Source organism: Lepisma saccharinum, chromosome 24 (assembly GCF_977018435.1).
Source record: "Lepisma saccharinum chromosome 24, izLepSacc3.1, whole genome shotgun sequence".
In the NCBI taxonomy this organism is placed as follows: Eukaryota; Metazoa; Arthropoda; class Insecta; order Zygentoma; family Lepismatidae; genus Lepisma; species Lepisma saccharinum.
The window spans coordinates 57,014,252-57,030,511 of record NC_139252.1 but is presented as its reverse complement, the minus strand read 5'-3'; positions in this window follow the sequence as shown (position 1 = coordinate 57,030,511).

The window sequence follows — 16,260 nt, the reverse complement described above, 5'->3', positions numbered from 1 at the left end:
AAGGAAATTGGATGATGTCCGAACTAGTAGAAGAGGACTTATTTTCCTACCGGAAGAAACCGATAATAGTAGTAAGGTTAAGCCCAACAAGAATCCTGACAGTATGAAATAAAAATTTAGTGTCAAGCAAATTAATGTTAAACACATCAAAAACACTTGCTCGTCTCCTACTCAGACTTCGTCGATGGATGCTCAAGTACCCTTTACTAATGAATTTGGCAATGCTAATTCAAGATATGGACGGTTTAGAGGTAGCAATGGTAGTTTTAGAGGATGTAGACATAATCGAGGCTATTCTGGATTTTCATATAATGACAGAAATAATTTCAGATTCCAAAGAAATAACGCATACTCTGGTACCTGTATTTCCAGTGACATTACAAATAGGAATTATAATCAGGATGATATAACTTCTCAGTTACCTAACAGTAGTCAGAATGGAAGGATTTTCTACAATAGGCAAGCGCAGTATTCAAGTGAGCCTGCTCTCGCTCCTACTTACAGTCAACCTGTTAATGTGACTTCATTACAACCACAAAATGCATCTACAACTTCTGGAATATCAAATTCTCCTCCTGGAAGTGTATCAAGGACCTTTACACGACAATCTGGTATTGGGAACATCTTACCAATCAACAAAAAAATTTAAATTAAAGGAGCGGATGGAAATGCCTCGTTCACTCTGCTTTCTTTCAGAGAGGCCAAATTTGAACAAACGAAATTCATTTCAAACACAGGAAATTATGAATGTACATGATGATAAAGACTTAATATCGGAACCACTACAAATGAATTTTTTATTGGAATGGTTTGAAGAAGAACCTGAATGGACTGTTAGTGATTATGATATTCCGGTTCCATTAACTGAAGGTCCAGTTATTCATGGAATTATTTGGCAAATACCTGTAGTTTGTATTATAGATTCTGGAAGTCAGGCAAATGTTCTAAATTTTGACGTTTGGTGTAAACTATCGTCTTTGATTGGCAACATTAAACTGGATAATGTGGAAGATGTAAAACTCACCGGTTTCGCTGGATCCAAGAAGTCTAAAGTTGTTGGTAGTAAAATTATTAATCTGCAGATAAAGCACGAATACTTTTCTATGGAATTTTTTGTTCTTAGAGAGTTGAATGCCGATGTCATTTTAGGAGTTCCATTTTTGAGGAAATATAAAGCTGTAATTGATTTTAAAGAAGGGAATGTAAGTTTGCTAAATGATAAAGGAAATGAGATTTCCTCTGTTTTAGCTTGGCAATATTGTTCTACAGAAGATTCAAAGTATTGTACAAATTCTAACTTTTGTTCCGAAGATATATTAAATGATAATGAAAGTTATTCATGTAGATTGTTACGGGATGCAAATAAATTGAAGATAGTCCCAGGTGATATTGTGTTAGTGAAAAATCATGAACATAGTAGTGCAATTAACAAGAAAATTCGTAAGTTTATGGAGTTATGGCTTGGACCCTATATAGTTGATGCTGTGAAAAACAATTGTACAATTTTGATGTCTATGGACAGAAAGAAGATAACAACAAGGCAGAACATGTCAAATATCAAGAAATTTAATTGTTCTGATGACAAAAAAGAAGAATTGCTTAAACTAATTTAATTGTTATGAAGTGATGCATAAGTAGCTGTAAATTCGAACACTAAGATGACATTTTCAGAACTTTAGTAAAAAGAGTATTGTAAATTTGTGAATTGGTTCATTGTGTCAAGTGAACTTTCTCATTATCCTGATGAGTGTATATTAAAAGCAGGACTCAAATCTTATATATTATATTTAAAAGAATGTTATCTTCATTTTTTTTCAGGAGAAGGGGAGAAATTGAGACTGTCCTATTCTCAAACTCTCATGTTCAAAGCTAATATTATTTATGTTATTGATGTTGTTTTTAACTTATGCATGTTTGTTTTATATATATATTGTTATAATCATCTTATCATGCTGTATAAAATGCAAGAAATCAAATTGCTGTAACGAAAGCAACGAGAAATAATAAGTACTAAAAAATGGTGATAGAAGTAGTCAGTGGTGTGCCCAAGGGGGGGTTGATGGGGGTTATAACCCCCCCTTGGCCCAGTATTCCTTAAAAGAAAATAATATCAGTGGCATAGAAAGATGGCAAAATGGGGCTGACAACTAAAAAAGTACACGTAAACCCCTCCCTTTCGAAAATCCTGGGCACGCCACTGGAAGTAGTAAGATTTTCTGCACCTGTATTGTATTTATTTTAAATATAACAGTTATCGTTAATTGCGCAATTTTATTTGCATTGATAATCGTTCTGCAAGTTTAAGCGCAGTGACGGTTATCACAGTTTCTGACATGTTTCAAAGCTTATTTTATTCCACTTGCCTTGCACAACAGTTTTCAACTCTTGTTTGGACTTGATGCCTGCTTTATGGACTCGCCTCTTCAAAATTGCCCATAAATGCTCAATGGGATTTAAGTCTGGACTTTGAGCTGGTGTTTGTAGTAGTTTGGGCACATTCCATATTAGCCAATTCATGTTAACTCGCTCCTTATGCTTACTGTCATTGTCTTGTTGCAATCAGTAGATAGGATGCATGTCCATTTTTTGGGAACTCTGCTTTACATTGTTCTTCAGTATGTCCAAATAGACATATGCATCCATGATACCATCAATAAACTGGATGATACCAACACCTTTGGACGACATACAGCCCCAAATCATTAATGACCCACCACCGTGTTTAACTGTTGGAACTGTGTTAATGTGATCATTAGCTTTATTTGATTTTCTCCAGACCCTATTTATCCCATCTGATTCGTCTGACCATATGACACTATCCCAAAATTCCTGGTCCTTGTGGATGTGCTCTTTCGCGAATGAAAGTCTATTCCTGCAATTCACCTTATTTACATATGGCCTCTTTCATTGTATTCTGCCATGATATCCATGCTTCCACAAGGCACGTCGGACATCATCTTGCCAGCAACATTTTCTACTAACGGTCGTAACTGAGGAACACTTAGTCAGGGGTTTTCAACCATCTCTCGTTTGGTTTTCTCTGCACATTCTGTGTTGAACCTTCCTCTCTAAATTTATTTACTATGTATTGAACTGTGGAGTGTGATTTATTGACTGTTTGTCCAATTTTTCTTAACGAATAACCTCTAAGGCCAAATTTATAACAACATCCTTCAGATCGGAACTACGTTCCTTCACCTTGTCCATTTAGAACACGCTGATAGATAGACGATAGGCCTACAACAATACCTACGCCAGCATTCCACTTGACGAGGAGCGCGCCTGCATGTTCAAACTCGTTACGAAGTTGCAAACTGCACGAAATGGCCCGAATAGCAGTGGCGCTGTATGCGAGGAAGATTGAAACTCTTGCCTGTACAAATAACAATGTTGCATGAAACAGCGTGTTTTTCTCTTTTCACACAAATTATATGCTCTGTTTATACACTTTGAACATACATTTTTATTGTCATTTGTCGGTGAAACCTTTATTAACATTAATTTCCAGGTACATATGAAAATTATTATATTTACTAGTAGATATGACATTTTTTCCTCGGAAATTCTATGTGTATGAATGACAATGTTACATACTGTATCTCCGATCACCTAATCAAAAACAATGATACTCAAGGGATGGGTAATTGGAAGCAACACCCTTACTGAGCGAAGTAACAGGGGTATTTTGGAAATATTTTTGGTATTATATCAGACATTTGCTACTAAATGGCACCACTTGTCTTTGCACTAAAATTCTGAAAAAGTTCTTGCTGATAGGATGATTCGATCCTTCGACCTCATGATTGCACAGCAGCTGCCTTAACCTTTACTCCCCCAATGATACCATATGGTATCATCAGAGTAAGGTCGTACTGGCCCAGTGATACCATATGGTATCATGGTGCTGATCCACTGGCGGTTTCAGGATTCGTGAACAAGAGGTACGATAAGCAAAACATCGCTCCCCTATATGAAATCTTTTCTAGCAATTTCATATGTAGTATCTGTTTTTTTGTATTTTTTTATGTTTAATAATACAGTACAATTAACGCAAGAACTTTTTGGAATACCATATTATACAGGCATATTTCTATATGCTTCTAACGAAACTATTAACGTTTAATTATTAATATTTAATAATTTAATAATATAATTATTCCCTCTATATTGTTAATGTCTTTTGTATTTATTATAATAAAACCTAGTACATGATACCAGGTATTACATACAATATTTTTGGAATAATGTGTTCCGAAAGACGAAAGTTAACTTATGAATGAACATTGATTTCTGTCCTCCTCTCCAAAATATTACCATCCACCTTACACTCTAAGCAGACGAAATCTACCTTTCTCTTGTGGCGCCAGTGCCGTAAGGTTTATTTAATTTTCCTCTATTTGTACTGAAACGTTTGTGCATGTTAAGAATACCAAGGTTAACGGTTGAGTTTACAAAATAAGCCTATGAGGGCTGTACGATCTATCAATGCGATGCAAAATATTAACATTTCTGCACAAGTTTTGTTCAACAAACATCATCAATAATTCCTCGAGTCGATCTTGTGTCATGGTCATTCTTATTTTTGATTTCACCAAAGTCAACTTCGAGAAATTTCTCTCTACGCTGGCTGTCGAAATTGGCATGCACAAACATGATCTAATGATTGACTTTACTGTAGAGTAAAGAACAGCTGTTGCTGCAGATCTGAAACACTCCACCAATAAGGGAATGGTCCTAGCTTCAGAAAACTGCGCAGAACTAAATTCCAAGTCAAGGTCTCACGTCTCGATTTTTCTCACATAACACATATTATCACAGATTACACTGGGGAACTAACTTTTTTTCTGGCACACTAGGGGAAAATAGCTGATCCTAATAGTACTTTTTGCACTGAATTCAAATGTGTAAGTAGTTTTTCTCCATCACTCTCAGTTTCTTTGTGACACCCATGTTTGTGCATCTTTACATACATACAACAATATACAACTTAGCTAATATGTGAGAGTTCTTGATTTTCTTCTGCATTTTGCACCTGGAATATCCCTCTTCAGTGTCCAACAGTAATCAGTAAGCATTCTAGCCTTCTATTGTCCCTGGTACATTTTTCCCACGAGAGAGATGTCTTGGTGGAAACGCTCCCCGTGTTTGTCACTTGATGGCACCAAGATTGTCAGGGAAGAAATCCAGGTGAGAGTCAAAGAAATGTATTTTGAGGGAGATATACCCCATATGTATGACTGGAACAGTTCACCCACAATATAATGTTAGTTCGGAACTTTTCAATTTCCTAAAACGTTTTTTACACAACACTTTTACATTAACTCCACACTGATCTTTCAATTTCTCTAAACAGACTTTTTAAATACTTTATTCGTTATCAAAGCTCTAATTTGGGAGCACTGCTACCTCTATTTGGTGCAAGGTGCATAAATCTTAATCCTAAACCTCAGCTAGCATATCATCAGGATTCAGGGTAGGGTTCTTTGTAGACAACGAAACCAGACAGGATGCCTTCCAATGGAGACGTTTAAACGAATATATTATATAAACAAGGATACATGGAAATAGAATATTTACATGATGAGCTATTTTTCTCTATAATTCTCATCTATAGTCAAGTTTTATCTCAATATGTTTTTTTATTGTTTCTTTTCTTCAATTTGTATATTCTTCCTTCTGGATTTCCTACGTGATCTTCCTTCTTAATGGACAGTCTGGATCTGGACTTCCTTCTTAATGGACAGATCTGGATCTGGACTTCCTTCTTAATGGACAGTCTGGATCTGGACTTCCTTCTTAATGGACAGATCTGGATCTGGACTTCCTTCTTAGTGGACAGATCTGGATCTGGACTTCCTTCTTAATGGACAGATCTGGATCTGGACTTCCTTCTTAATGGACAGATCTGGATCTGGACTTCCTTCTTAATGGACAGTCTGGATCTGGACTTCCTTCTTAGTGGACAGATCTGGATCTGGACTTCCTTCTTAATGGACAGATCTGGATCTGGACTTCCTTCTTAATGGACAGATCTGGATCTGGACTTCCTTCTTAGTGGACAGTCTGGATCTGGACTTCCTTCTTAATGGACAGATCTGGATCTGGACTTCCTTCTTAATGGACAGATCTGGATCTGGACTTCCTTCTTAATGGACAGATCTGGATCTGGACTTCCTTCTTTATGGACAGATCTGGATCTGGACTTCCTTCTTTATGGACAGATCTGGATCTGGACTTCCTTCTTAATGGACAGATCTGGATCCGGACTTCCTTCTTAATGTACAGTCTGGATCTAGACTTCCTTCTTAATGGACGGTCTGGATCTGGACTTCCTTCTTAGTGGATGGTCTGGATCTGGACTTCCTTCTTAATGGATGGTCTGGATCTGGACTTCCTTATTAATGGACAGATCTGGATCTGGATTTCCTTCTATTTTAGCTTTTTGACAATTTATGAATTCATATATCATTTTTCCAGCTTTTTCCCTTAAGCTTTGGGAAATATACTAATCTCCTCCCTTGCGGCTGTGATTGGAACGTGCCAACATTAACTGGGTACAACAGAGTGTATACTTGGTGCCAAACGACTGACATGCGCATCCAAGTAGATGCTACGGTTGAAACGCACAACCAAAAGTGCTGTGGGGCGTCGACTGGAACACGCCACCACTGATGTAAACAACATTTCCGCTATGGGAATGGTAAATCAATCAGACAGATGCAATATCTGTTCAAAGACACAAACTTGTATCAGTGCTTTGACTTCTTTAATTTTCATATTCACTTACATATTATCACTGATTTGATTTATTGAATATATATGTTAATTTATTTCTTTTATATTTATTCTTTGTCTTCTTATAATATATTCTATTGTTTTTCATCTTTCCAATTTGCTTTCTTCTTATTTATAAAGGTATTCACAATTCTTAATCTTGCACACCTGGTGCTGCCATCTCTATTCCTCTTTGGCAAACTATTTACATTACTTGGTTCTATTGGGCACGTAACAGCACACAAAAATTCCTTGCTTGGTTTTTAGCATCCTAACACGAGGAAATGTTTCCTTCAAATAATGAAAGCCAACACCATTTTTGTCCATCACCTTAATGAAGATTTTGAAAAACCCTCCCTAATAACTTGGTATGAAGTGGAGGAAGAAGAATCATAACAGAGTGGACTAGTGAGGGATGTACAAAATTTTGACTATCTGAGTATGTGATTCACGATTTGGCCATTTTTTCTTGTTGCAATGATTATTCTTGTCCCTGCCGTCCCATTTTGCACATGAAGCAGCAAAATTTTGTATAGCCGAGCTGCAAACCCTTTAACAACTTAATTACTTTTAAATCGAAGCTGTTGAGTTGGTGTTTTAAGTTCACTTTATGCACAGTAAGGCTACTGGACCTAGAGTTTAAAGTGGGATCCGAACCACTTGTGCCTCCAATGGGTATCGAACCCGGGACCCCTTGATTACAAGGCGGCAACGCAACCACTGCGCCATCGGGGAGGCCTTTTAAATCTAAGCATATGATCCACCAATACTTGTCATAATGATTTTTTTCTAACACCATTTTCATGTGTTTCCTTCATGTTAGTTGTACAAACTAACGGCACAGAAGGACATTTGTTCCCATTGTGCAAAAGAACAGCCTTCAAACTAGTTTTCGAGGAATCAGTGAACAGTCTCCGCTATATTGTTTCATATTCATGATCAAAGAAATCCATCACATCGCAAATTTCTCTGGAATTGAATTCTTCAAACCCTTCCTGTTGGTTACAAACGAAACACACTTTGGTGTCTTTCTGAAGGAGATTCCAGCCTTTCAGCCTCCTGTAAATACCAACAGTTCGGCCTATTTTTCCCAATTTCAAATCCCGAACAGGGTTCTTTACAGGGGTGCCTATCCCCCCAAGGCCCATGATGCACTCTCCCCCCAAAAAGGTAGAACATCCCCCCCATTTATGCTGAATTAATTAGTCAATTTATTTTTGTCACAAAATTTGCGGAAAAATATAATGTGATAATACCATAGGTGCAACCAAAAAAATTTGTCTGGGGGGGCAAGTACCAGGATAAACGTACCAATAATAAATAATAATAGCATTAATAATGGCTATTATTATTATTATTACTTAGGGTTACCAGATCGCTGTAAGGGAAATGTAGGACACAAGACATTCTCAATAAATAATACATATTTCTATAGAGCAGGTTAGAAAAATTACACTTTTCAGATTTAAAAAAATGAGTTCTTAATGAATTTTTAAATGCAAAATTTCAAGACTTGCAATCATACTAATCAATGCACCTCTTACTACATGATTCAAGTGGAGACAATTTTTATCATAATTTCAGGTTTAGTCAAACTATATTTATGTTAGATGGACAGTCAAACTCTTTCAAATTATAGGGATCAGTAACAGACATTTTACAGACTTTATGAAAAAATAATTTCTCTCATTAGTCTGTTGGGCTGATGGTAATAAAAGTACTCTCTGAACATTTGAATTATGACCTGTAATGTTAAACAAATATTCAGCAATTACCATAATTTAAAATTCGAGAAGTTTCATCTTGGGTAGTCCTTAGTTCAATAACAGGGTGTCTACCAAAATAACACATCCAGAATTCCTGACTTTTTGTGGACTTTTCTAGACCTTTTTCCCGTCTTTCTTAACTTAGGTAAAATTGGAAATTAGTAATTAAGAAAATAAATATTTATTTATTGAAAACCCCTACCAAAGGGCCAGTTAAGATGAAAACTGAAGCTGAATTTAAGAAGAGAATTAGATCTGCTTTCTCGTATTAATGCATCCTGAACTGTTTGGCAGAGGAGCAAGGCTTTGGCGTCTGGACTCAAGCCAGTATAATCTTATGTGGGGCTTGTGTCGGTTGTCCCTATATGTTTGCGACTGTCCTTCATCCATCTTACCTTACCGCCATTCATTATCATTTTCGCGATTAACCAAAGGGACAGAAAAAAGTTAAGTATAATAAACTAAATCAACCAGTCATTATGATAGCAAAAATTCTTGACCACAAGAATAATTTATTGCCTTTGTATTGACTTCTTGACCAATTTGTTGATTTCTTTACTTTTTCTTGACTGCCATGACTTTCTTTACTGGTAGACACCCTGAATAACTTTGTTCTCTATACCCCTGCTTTTCAATCAAATTACTGAATAAGAATGGGCAACACCTTGTTCCATCAGTATAATCCCTAATGCAAGAGATTCTGCTCAGGCATTGAACAGTGACGTTATCAGAAAGGGTCCCAAAACTTTGTTCATTAAGTGCTTCCGTTTTTCCGTATTTTTAATAGCAGGACAAACTTTTTTCTTTCTGGGCGACTGAATCAAAATAAATTTCACCATTGAGTTCGGAAGAGCAGTCCATAGACTTGAAACTAATAATGGAAATCAAGCACACAAACTGTATTTTTGAATGGCAGAAAATGAATGATAAATGCATTCCGAAGATACATGTGTAACTTTCATGTACAACATATGTTTTACAAATATGCAACATGGAGCGACATAAAATAGAAAATACATATGCAACAAGCTAACACTAAATTGTGTACGTATTCAAAGCTTATTCAATACAAATGTACAACACATATTATTTAAATACATTACATAACAGAAAAGAAGTAGAATGCGAACAAGAAAATTTTTAGATCCAATTTTTGCAATTGAAAACAATATTTGATTTAATAGGCTAGGACGCAAATAATTTCACGCTGTCAATGTTTTCCCCCTATTTGCCCCTGCGCAAATAATCACAGGGCGCCATGGCATTCTCTCTTTCATAACTTTTTTTTCATTTAGATCATTCGGCGCCCATGGCGTCCGACTCCCGCAGCCCCTAGCTACAGCTCTAAACTTGACGAAAACGAGAAAAGCAGATAATGCCAGCGAAGCAAACAAGAAAATTTTACAAAATTAATTTATATTTGCATAAAATTTGATTGATTGATTGATTTGGTGTTTTAAGTCCACTGTATGCACAATAAGGCTAATCGGGACTGGACCTACAGTTTAAAGTAGGATCCGAACCACTATGTGCCTCCACCGGGTATCCGGACCCCTTGATTACAAGGCGAAGACACTACCACTGCGCCATCGGGGAGGCTCTACATAAAATTTGAAATCGAAGGGGTAATTACTCTTCTGTGCCCCCCTGCAGGTGCCCTTGGCCGTCAATATTTCTCCCCCGTTGCTACCCTAGAATTGACTTCCGCAGAAGGTTGGGGAGGGGGCAATGACTCCCTGCCCCCTGTGGTTGCGTCACTGTATAATACAGACATATTTAATCAATATATGTTTACTTTAGATACTTTAGGCTCACTGCCATTGTTAGTCAACCTTATTCTGCACAGTTTGTCTGCTCGACTAACCTTGTATTAATGCGAATACCACGCCCCCCCTCCATCCAAACCGACTCTAAAGAAATAAGAGGTGGCGTTTCATTTCAACCCTACCGCCGCGATCACCCACAGGTAGGTGGAAAATCTGTACATAATAATCAAAAATAAAAACCAATAACAAGTGAATCAAACGAAACGACCCCCCTTCCCATTTTTGTGTGAAGATATGTAGAATTGGTATAAAATTGTGTCACCCCAAAAAATTCCCATGACGCAGGCGCGTCATGAACCCCCCCCCCCCCAATGGGCACCCCTGGTTCTTTAATTCACCTTGTGTTAGCAGATGAGGTTCACAGGAAGAGGCTTCGAAAGTAGAATGATCTTGCTTCTCATTTCGAACTTTGGTATCTGCCTCATGTTCCCATCCATCCACTACAGTTAGATGTGTACGGGGATGTGGTACAGGTACTGGCCTCACAGCAAATGGCAAATTTGGTTACTTTACTGTTTATTTGCATTTGCTACTTATTCCTTTTCCCTTTGTGAAACAGAAATAACAGTCTGATGAATAATCTCGTGGTTCAAACTACAACATTTAATTTCCATTGAAATCACGTCAAATACGACGTTCGCAAGCTACAACATTTAATTTCCATTGAAGTCGTATCAAATACCAGGTTCATTAGAAACGATAGAGATGTGAAATCGTAATCACTTTCTGACTTCATTAATCTCTGCATATAATCACATAGGATATACATGGCGATCATTTCTTTCTATCGCCTTTATCCTTCTCCATTATTAAGCTAAGTTCATAAGTTTAAGTAAACACAATTAGTTTCAGCGTTCCTAAACACTTTCATTCAATTCCCATGCCCATTGTTGCTTTAATCTGCGATCCTAATATTTCTTTCGCGTGCTGCCATCTATGATTCGTTATTTCAACCGTTCCCCGTATGTCCCACTCATGCGAGCACGTCACAACTATAGAATTAGGTACGACTACTTCATTCAAATATTCGCCCAAAACATATGATTTGGTTAACTATGGTTAAACTTTCATTATATTTAATTTGGACGCGCTGTGGTGAATTTACATTGCTTCATATAAATTAATATTACCACGTACTGATTTTATAATTAAATTAACAGTGCATATGAGCAACTTGTTTAAAATATAATTTCTATAATTTAGGATATTTTTAAGTGTGTCAAATGTGGCCGCGGTGGCTCAGTCGGTAACGCGTCTAACTACCATGCTAAAGGTCCCGGGGTCCCGGGTTCGAGCCCCGGCCGGTTCAAATCCGGGAACTTTTCTAACGATGGAAGCGGCCCCAGCGTCGAATAACATGGGTACCTGTGGGGTAAAGGCGGTCAGGGCCGTGATGCTGATCACATCACCCCCACTCACGGCCGGATCAAGAAAGTGTGGGGCGTTACCTCCACACCCCCTATACGCCTTCATGGCGTGGTGCTATGCACAGGGGAACACTTTACTTTTACTTTACTTTACTTACTTTACTTTTTAAGTGTGTCAAAAGAATCAATGTAGTTATGGAAAGTCCGATTAGTTGCTTCATTGGAACAACCAGGGACATATAAACCCACAATAAACTGTTCACAATCAATTACACTGATAAACAATGAAATACTCCTTTGAATAAAACTAAGTGATCTTTATGTATTCAGATGTGCTGATAACGAATATCGCATCCGTTTTCCTGTATCACCTAAATTTTTTGCAGAACACCCACATTTTATAGTTTTATGGTTTCAGGTCTCCGCAGCCTGCTCCGCATCCGGCTTAACGTTTGGATCCTAGCAAATGGATAAGAACCTTTTAGCGACCTTGTGTGTTTATGACTGGCACTTAATATTTCATGGAGGAAACATGTGGCAGTAGAGTAATTTCCTGTTTCTCTGTTAAAATTTGTTCTTTTGTGGGTTAGTCTAGTATTAACTTCCTTTCCGATAACTTTGCGAGTAGCCTATTTTATGTTTGTGTATGTTCGTGAAATTGTGAATGTAATATTGTGTATAGTGAAGTGAAGTGTAAGTTGTATTTTAACAAAACGATAAGAGCATTCATAATTGTTTTTTTTTAAAGAAATATATTATAAGTCAAGTAATGAGTTTGCCATGTCACGCAAATGTGTGAATAACCCGAACTTGTTTTTTTTATGTTTGCGGGGAATTTACTCCGAAGTCACAGAGAAATACGATCACTCCTATAGTGAAAAAAGCATATGAGTTGTATTTTGGAAGTAAAGTAGATGAGGGAGAAAGCTGGGTACCAGGTAAAATTTTTAGTAATTGTTCGCGAACTTTACATGGTTGGCTTAATGGTACTCACAAATCAATGCCCTTCGGAAACTCTGTAATAGGACAGAACAGAAAGATCATACTACGGATTGTTACTTCTGTTTAACAAACATAGTGGGATATAGTTCTAAATCAAAACATTCTACATTTTATCCTGATGTTCCTTCAGCCAAGAAACCTACGAGTCATGATTTTATACCAATTCCTAAGCCTCCTAAAGAATGGACAGTGGATGAAACAGAACCAAGCAGTGCTTCTCCAGATCACGAACCTGGATCCTCATATTCAAACAGCGATCCAAATATACCTCACTTTATTTCCCAATCCGAACTAAATGATCTAGTCAGAGACCTCAACCTTTCTAAAGTTCAAGCGCAATTATTAGGTTCTCGTCTCCGAGGGTGAAATTTATTACAAGATGGTGTTAAGGTGTCATATCGGAAACACCAACAATCACTGACACATTTTTTTTCTGTTAGTAATGAGTTAACTTACTGCAATGATGTAGAAGGCCTTCCGCAAGAACTTGGAAGGAGTCACAACCCAAACGAGTGGAGACTATATTTAGATTCATCGAAGAATAGTTTAAATGTGAATATATACCCATCAGTACCCCTTGCCTATTCTTCCGCCGTGAAGGAAACATATGAAAATATGGAAACAATATTAAAAGTGATAAATTATGAAAAATATGGTTGGCAGATATGCGGAGACCTCAATATGATTGGTATACTGTTAGGCATGCAGTTTGGGTTTACAAAATTTTGTTGCTTTTTTTGCGAATGGGACAGCCGGGCAAAAGATAAACATTACAACATTGTGGATTGGCCCATACGAAAAAACTTAATTCCTGGAGAGAAGAGTGTTAGGAATCACCCTCTACTTGAGAAAGACAAGATTTTGTTACCACCGTTGCATATAAAGTTAGGGCTGATGAAAAATTTTGTTAAGGCTTTGGATAAACACGGTGAGGGTTTTGGGTACTTGAGAAAAACATTTCCTAAACTCAGTGATAGTAAGTTAAAAGAAGGCATATTTATTGGGCCGCAAATCCGTGAGATCATTCATGATGACAACTTTGTGGAATTGCTAACAGAAAAAGAGAAATGCGCATGGTTAGCTTTCAGACAAGTATGCTGTAATTTTCTTGGAAATGTGAAAGCTGACAACTACATGGAACTTGTTGAAGTGTTATCAGCGCATGGGATGCAATATGTCCTTGAAAATTCACTTTTTAATATTCGCATTTGGACTTTATCCCCCTTAACTTAGGCACGGTTAGTGACGAATGCGGCGAGAGATTTCAGCAGGATATTTCTGTCATGGAGAAACGATATGCAGGAAAATCGGTACAGAACATGTTAGCAGACTACTGTTGGAACCTCAAGGAAAAGGTTTCTGGTGGCAGTTACAAACGGCAGAGTTCAAGAAAGAAATTTTGAAAATGCGAGTAAAAATGTGTTTTTTTCCAGTTTTTTTGCATGAAATTTCTTCACTGAACAGTCAAAATCGGTCCGATACATATATTTTAATTTTTTTATATTTCATAGTTATTCACTTCAATATTTAAATCTTATTTCATGAGCAAACAAACAAAAATAATTTCAAATTTCGATGTATTATTACAAAGGAAATAAATTTTTTATTAAAAACAAAAAATGGAAATCCAGGGAAAACCATAGGTGATACAGCATTTCTACTTTCAGATTTGGATTCAGCGGGGTCGAATTATAAATAATCACCTATTTTCATTCAAAGGAGCAAAAAAAAGTTTGAATTTGTTCATCAGTGTTATTTTTATCTGACACGGGCACGCTCTAGCGCTGGGCCTCGGGAGAGTGCCCGAGTTGTCTCTCGCCGGGTCAGCTCTGCCCCCGCAGCCCCATCCGCCCAAGAAAAGCCAGCGTGAGACGAAATGTGGTGCGGTGTGTTACCCTGCGATCAATTTTCAGTTTTAAATGTATACGTTCAAACAGGGGCAATTACCGTTGAATATGTAACAGATTTTTCCGTGAAGGAATCATGTATGTGCTTCATTTAAAATAGAACAAACACCTTGTTGTTAAGCTTTTAATTTTGGCGGCTTTACCTTTCCACAATAGCTTCATCTTATTTAAATGATCAAGAATAATTTTATTCTTCTAATGCTTACCTCCAAAAAGACGTCTTCTCTCTTCCCCTGCATCCACATTTTCAGAAACACATTTGATATGTTCATGTTAACAATGATACGACGCGGTGGTCGACAGATTCATTGTTATTCACAAGTTTTCCCGATGCACCCGGACCCGATAACTGACTACTGACCCCAGGGGCGTGCCGTGACCTTTCGTGATAGGCAAGCGATGGGTTAATTTTTCGTTTCGGTTAATTATAACAATTTCAAATATAATAAAGGCCTACACACATCCCTACTTACAATAATGTGCATAATGGTGAAGTATCGGGCTTGAGTGTGTGAAGTGCATACATACCGTAAAATCAAATCTTCGCTGCACGGTTTATAAAGAAGAAAAACAGTCTCTCGATATAAACTTGTAAATTTCAACCATGAAGAAAATAATGATTTACTTGATATTTGAGGGCAACTGTAAATTAAATTACGTTCTTTTTTAACCCTGAAAATAATAAACATCCTATTAGAATAAAGTTTCGATCTTAAATAAACGGACGGGTTTCGGTTTCTTACTTGGCTAGAATTATGAATCATGACTTGTCTTCAGTTGGATGCAAGCGCAGATGTGATTCTGGGAACGTTCATGTCATTGCACTGCATTATAAAAATTGCTCAAGTCACTGTAGCTTGTATAGTTCCATGTTCCTAAATTTGTATTGCGCGCCTTACAACGCAAGTCATCCGTGAAAAAGAGATGAATTACCAGGTATGGTGATCAATTTCGATGAATTCCTTGTGTCCAAAATCAAATTCTACAAAATATAAACTATCTTTTTCTTGTTACCTCAGTACATGTGTTCATCTAACCATATGTGTGTTACTTCTCCCGCATGAGTAACGAAGACTAACTTCAGAAAACGAATAACAACTTAGCAAATAATCTCTTCAATTCTTAACAGATTTTTCAATGTTACTTGATCATTACTTTTGGGTGATGTTTTGTCAAAATAGTCTTTCATAAGACTTGGGATACTATATGCAGAATGAAGACGTGTGTGTGTGTGTATATACATTCACAATAAGACATTAATTTTAATCCAAATATTCAGTGGCTTCGATTAGGAGGAGCAAGGGGGAAAGTTCTCCTCGCAACATTTTGCCACTTGGTGCACCCGCGCTATGGCCTCTTAATGCTAAGACTTTTCAACCAAAAAAGTAAACTGTCCTTGTCCCCAAGTTTTGGCACCCGATCGCCGTTACTGTAAACGTTCATTCAGATACATTTGTCAGTTGCAATAACCTTGCAAGCCACGAAAAGTGATCATTAACCCCCAAGTTTCAGTCAAAAACTCATATGATGAAAATAAAATGATCAGGAACATGCATTTAAATTACGAGAAAGTAATTTTATTCTTCACCATTGACATGAATGAAAGAATGTGATTAGA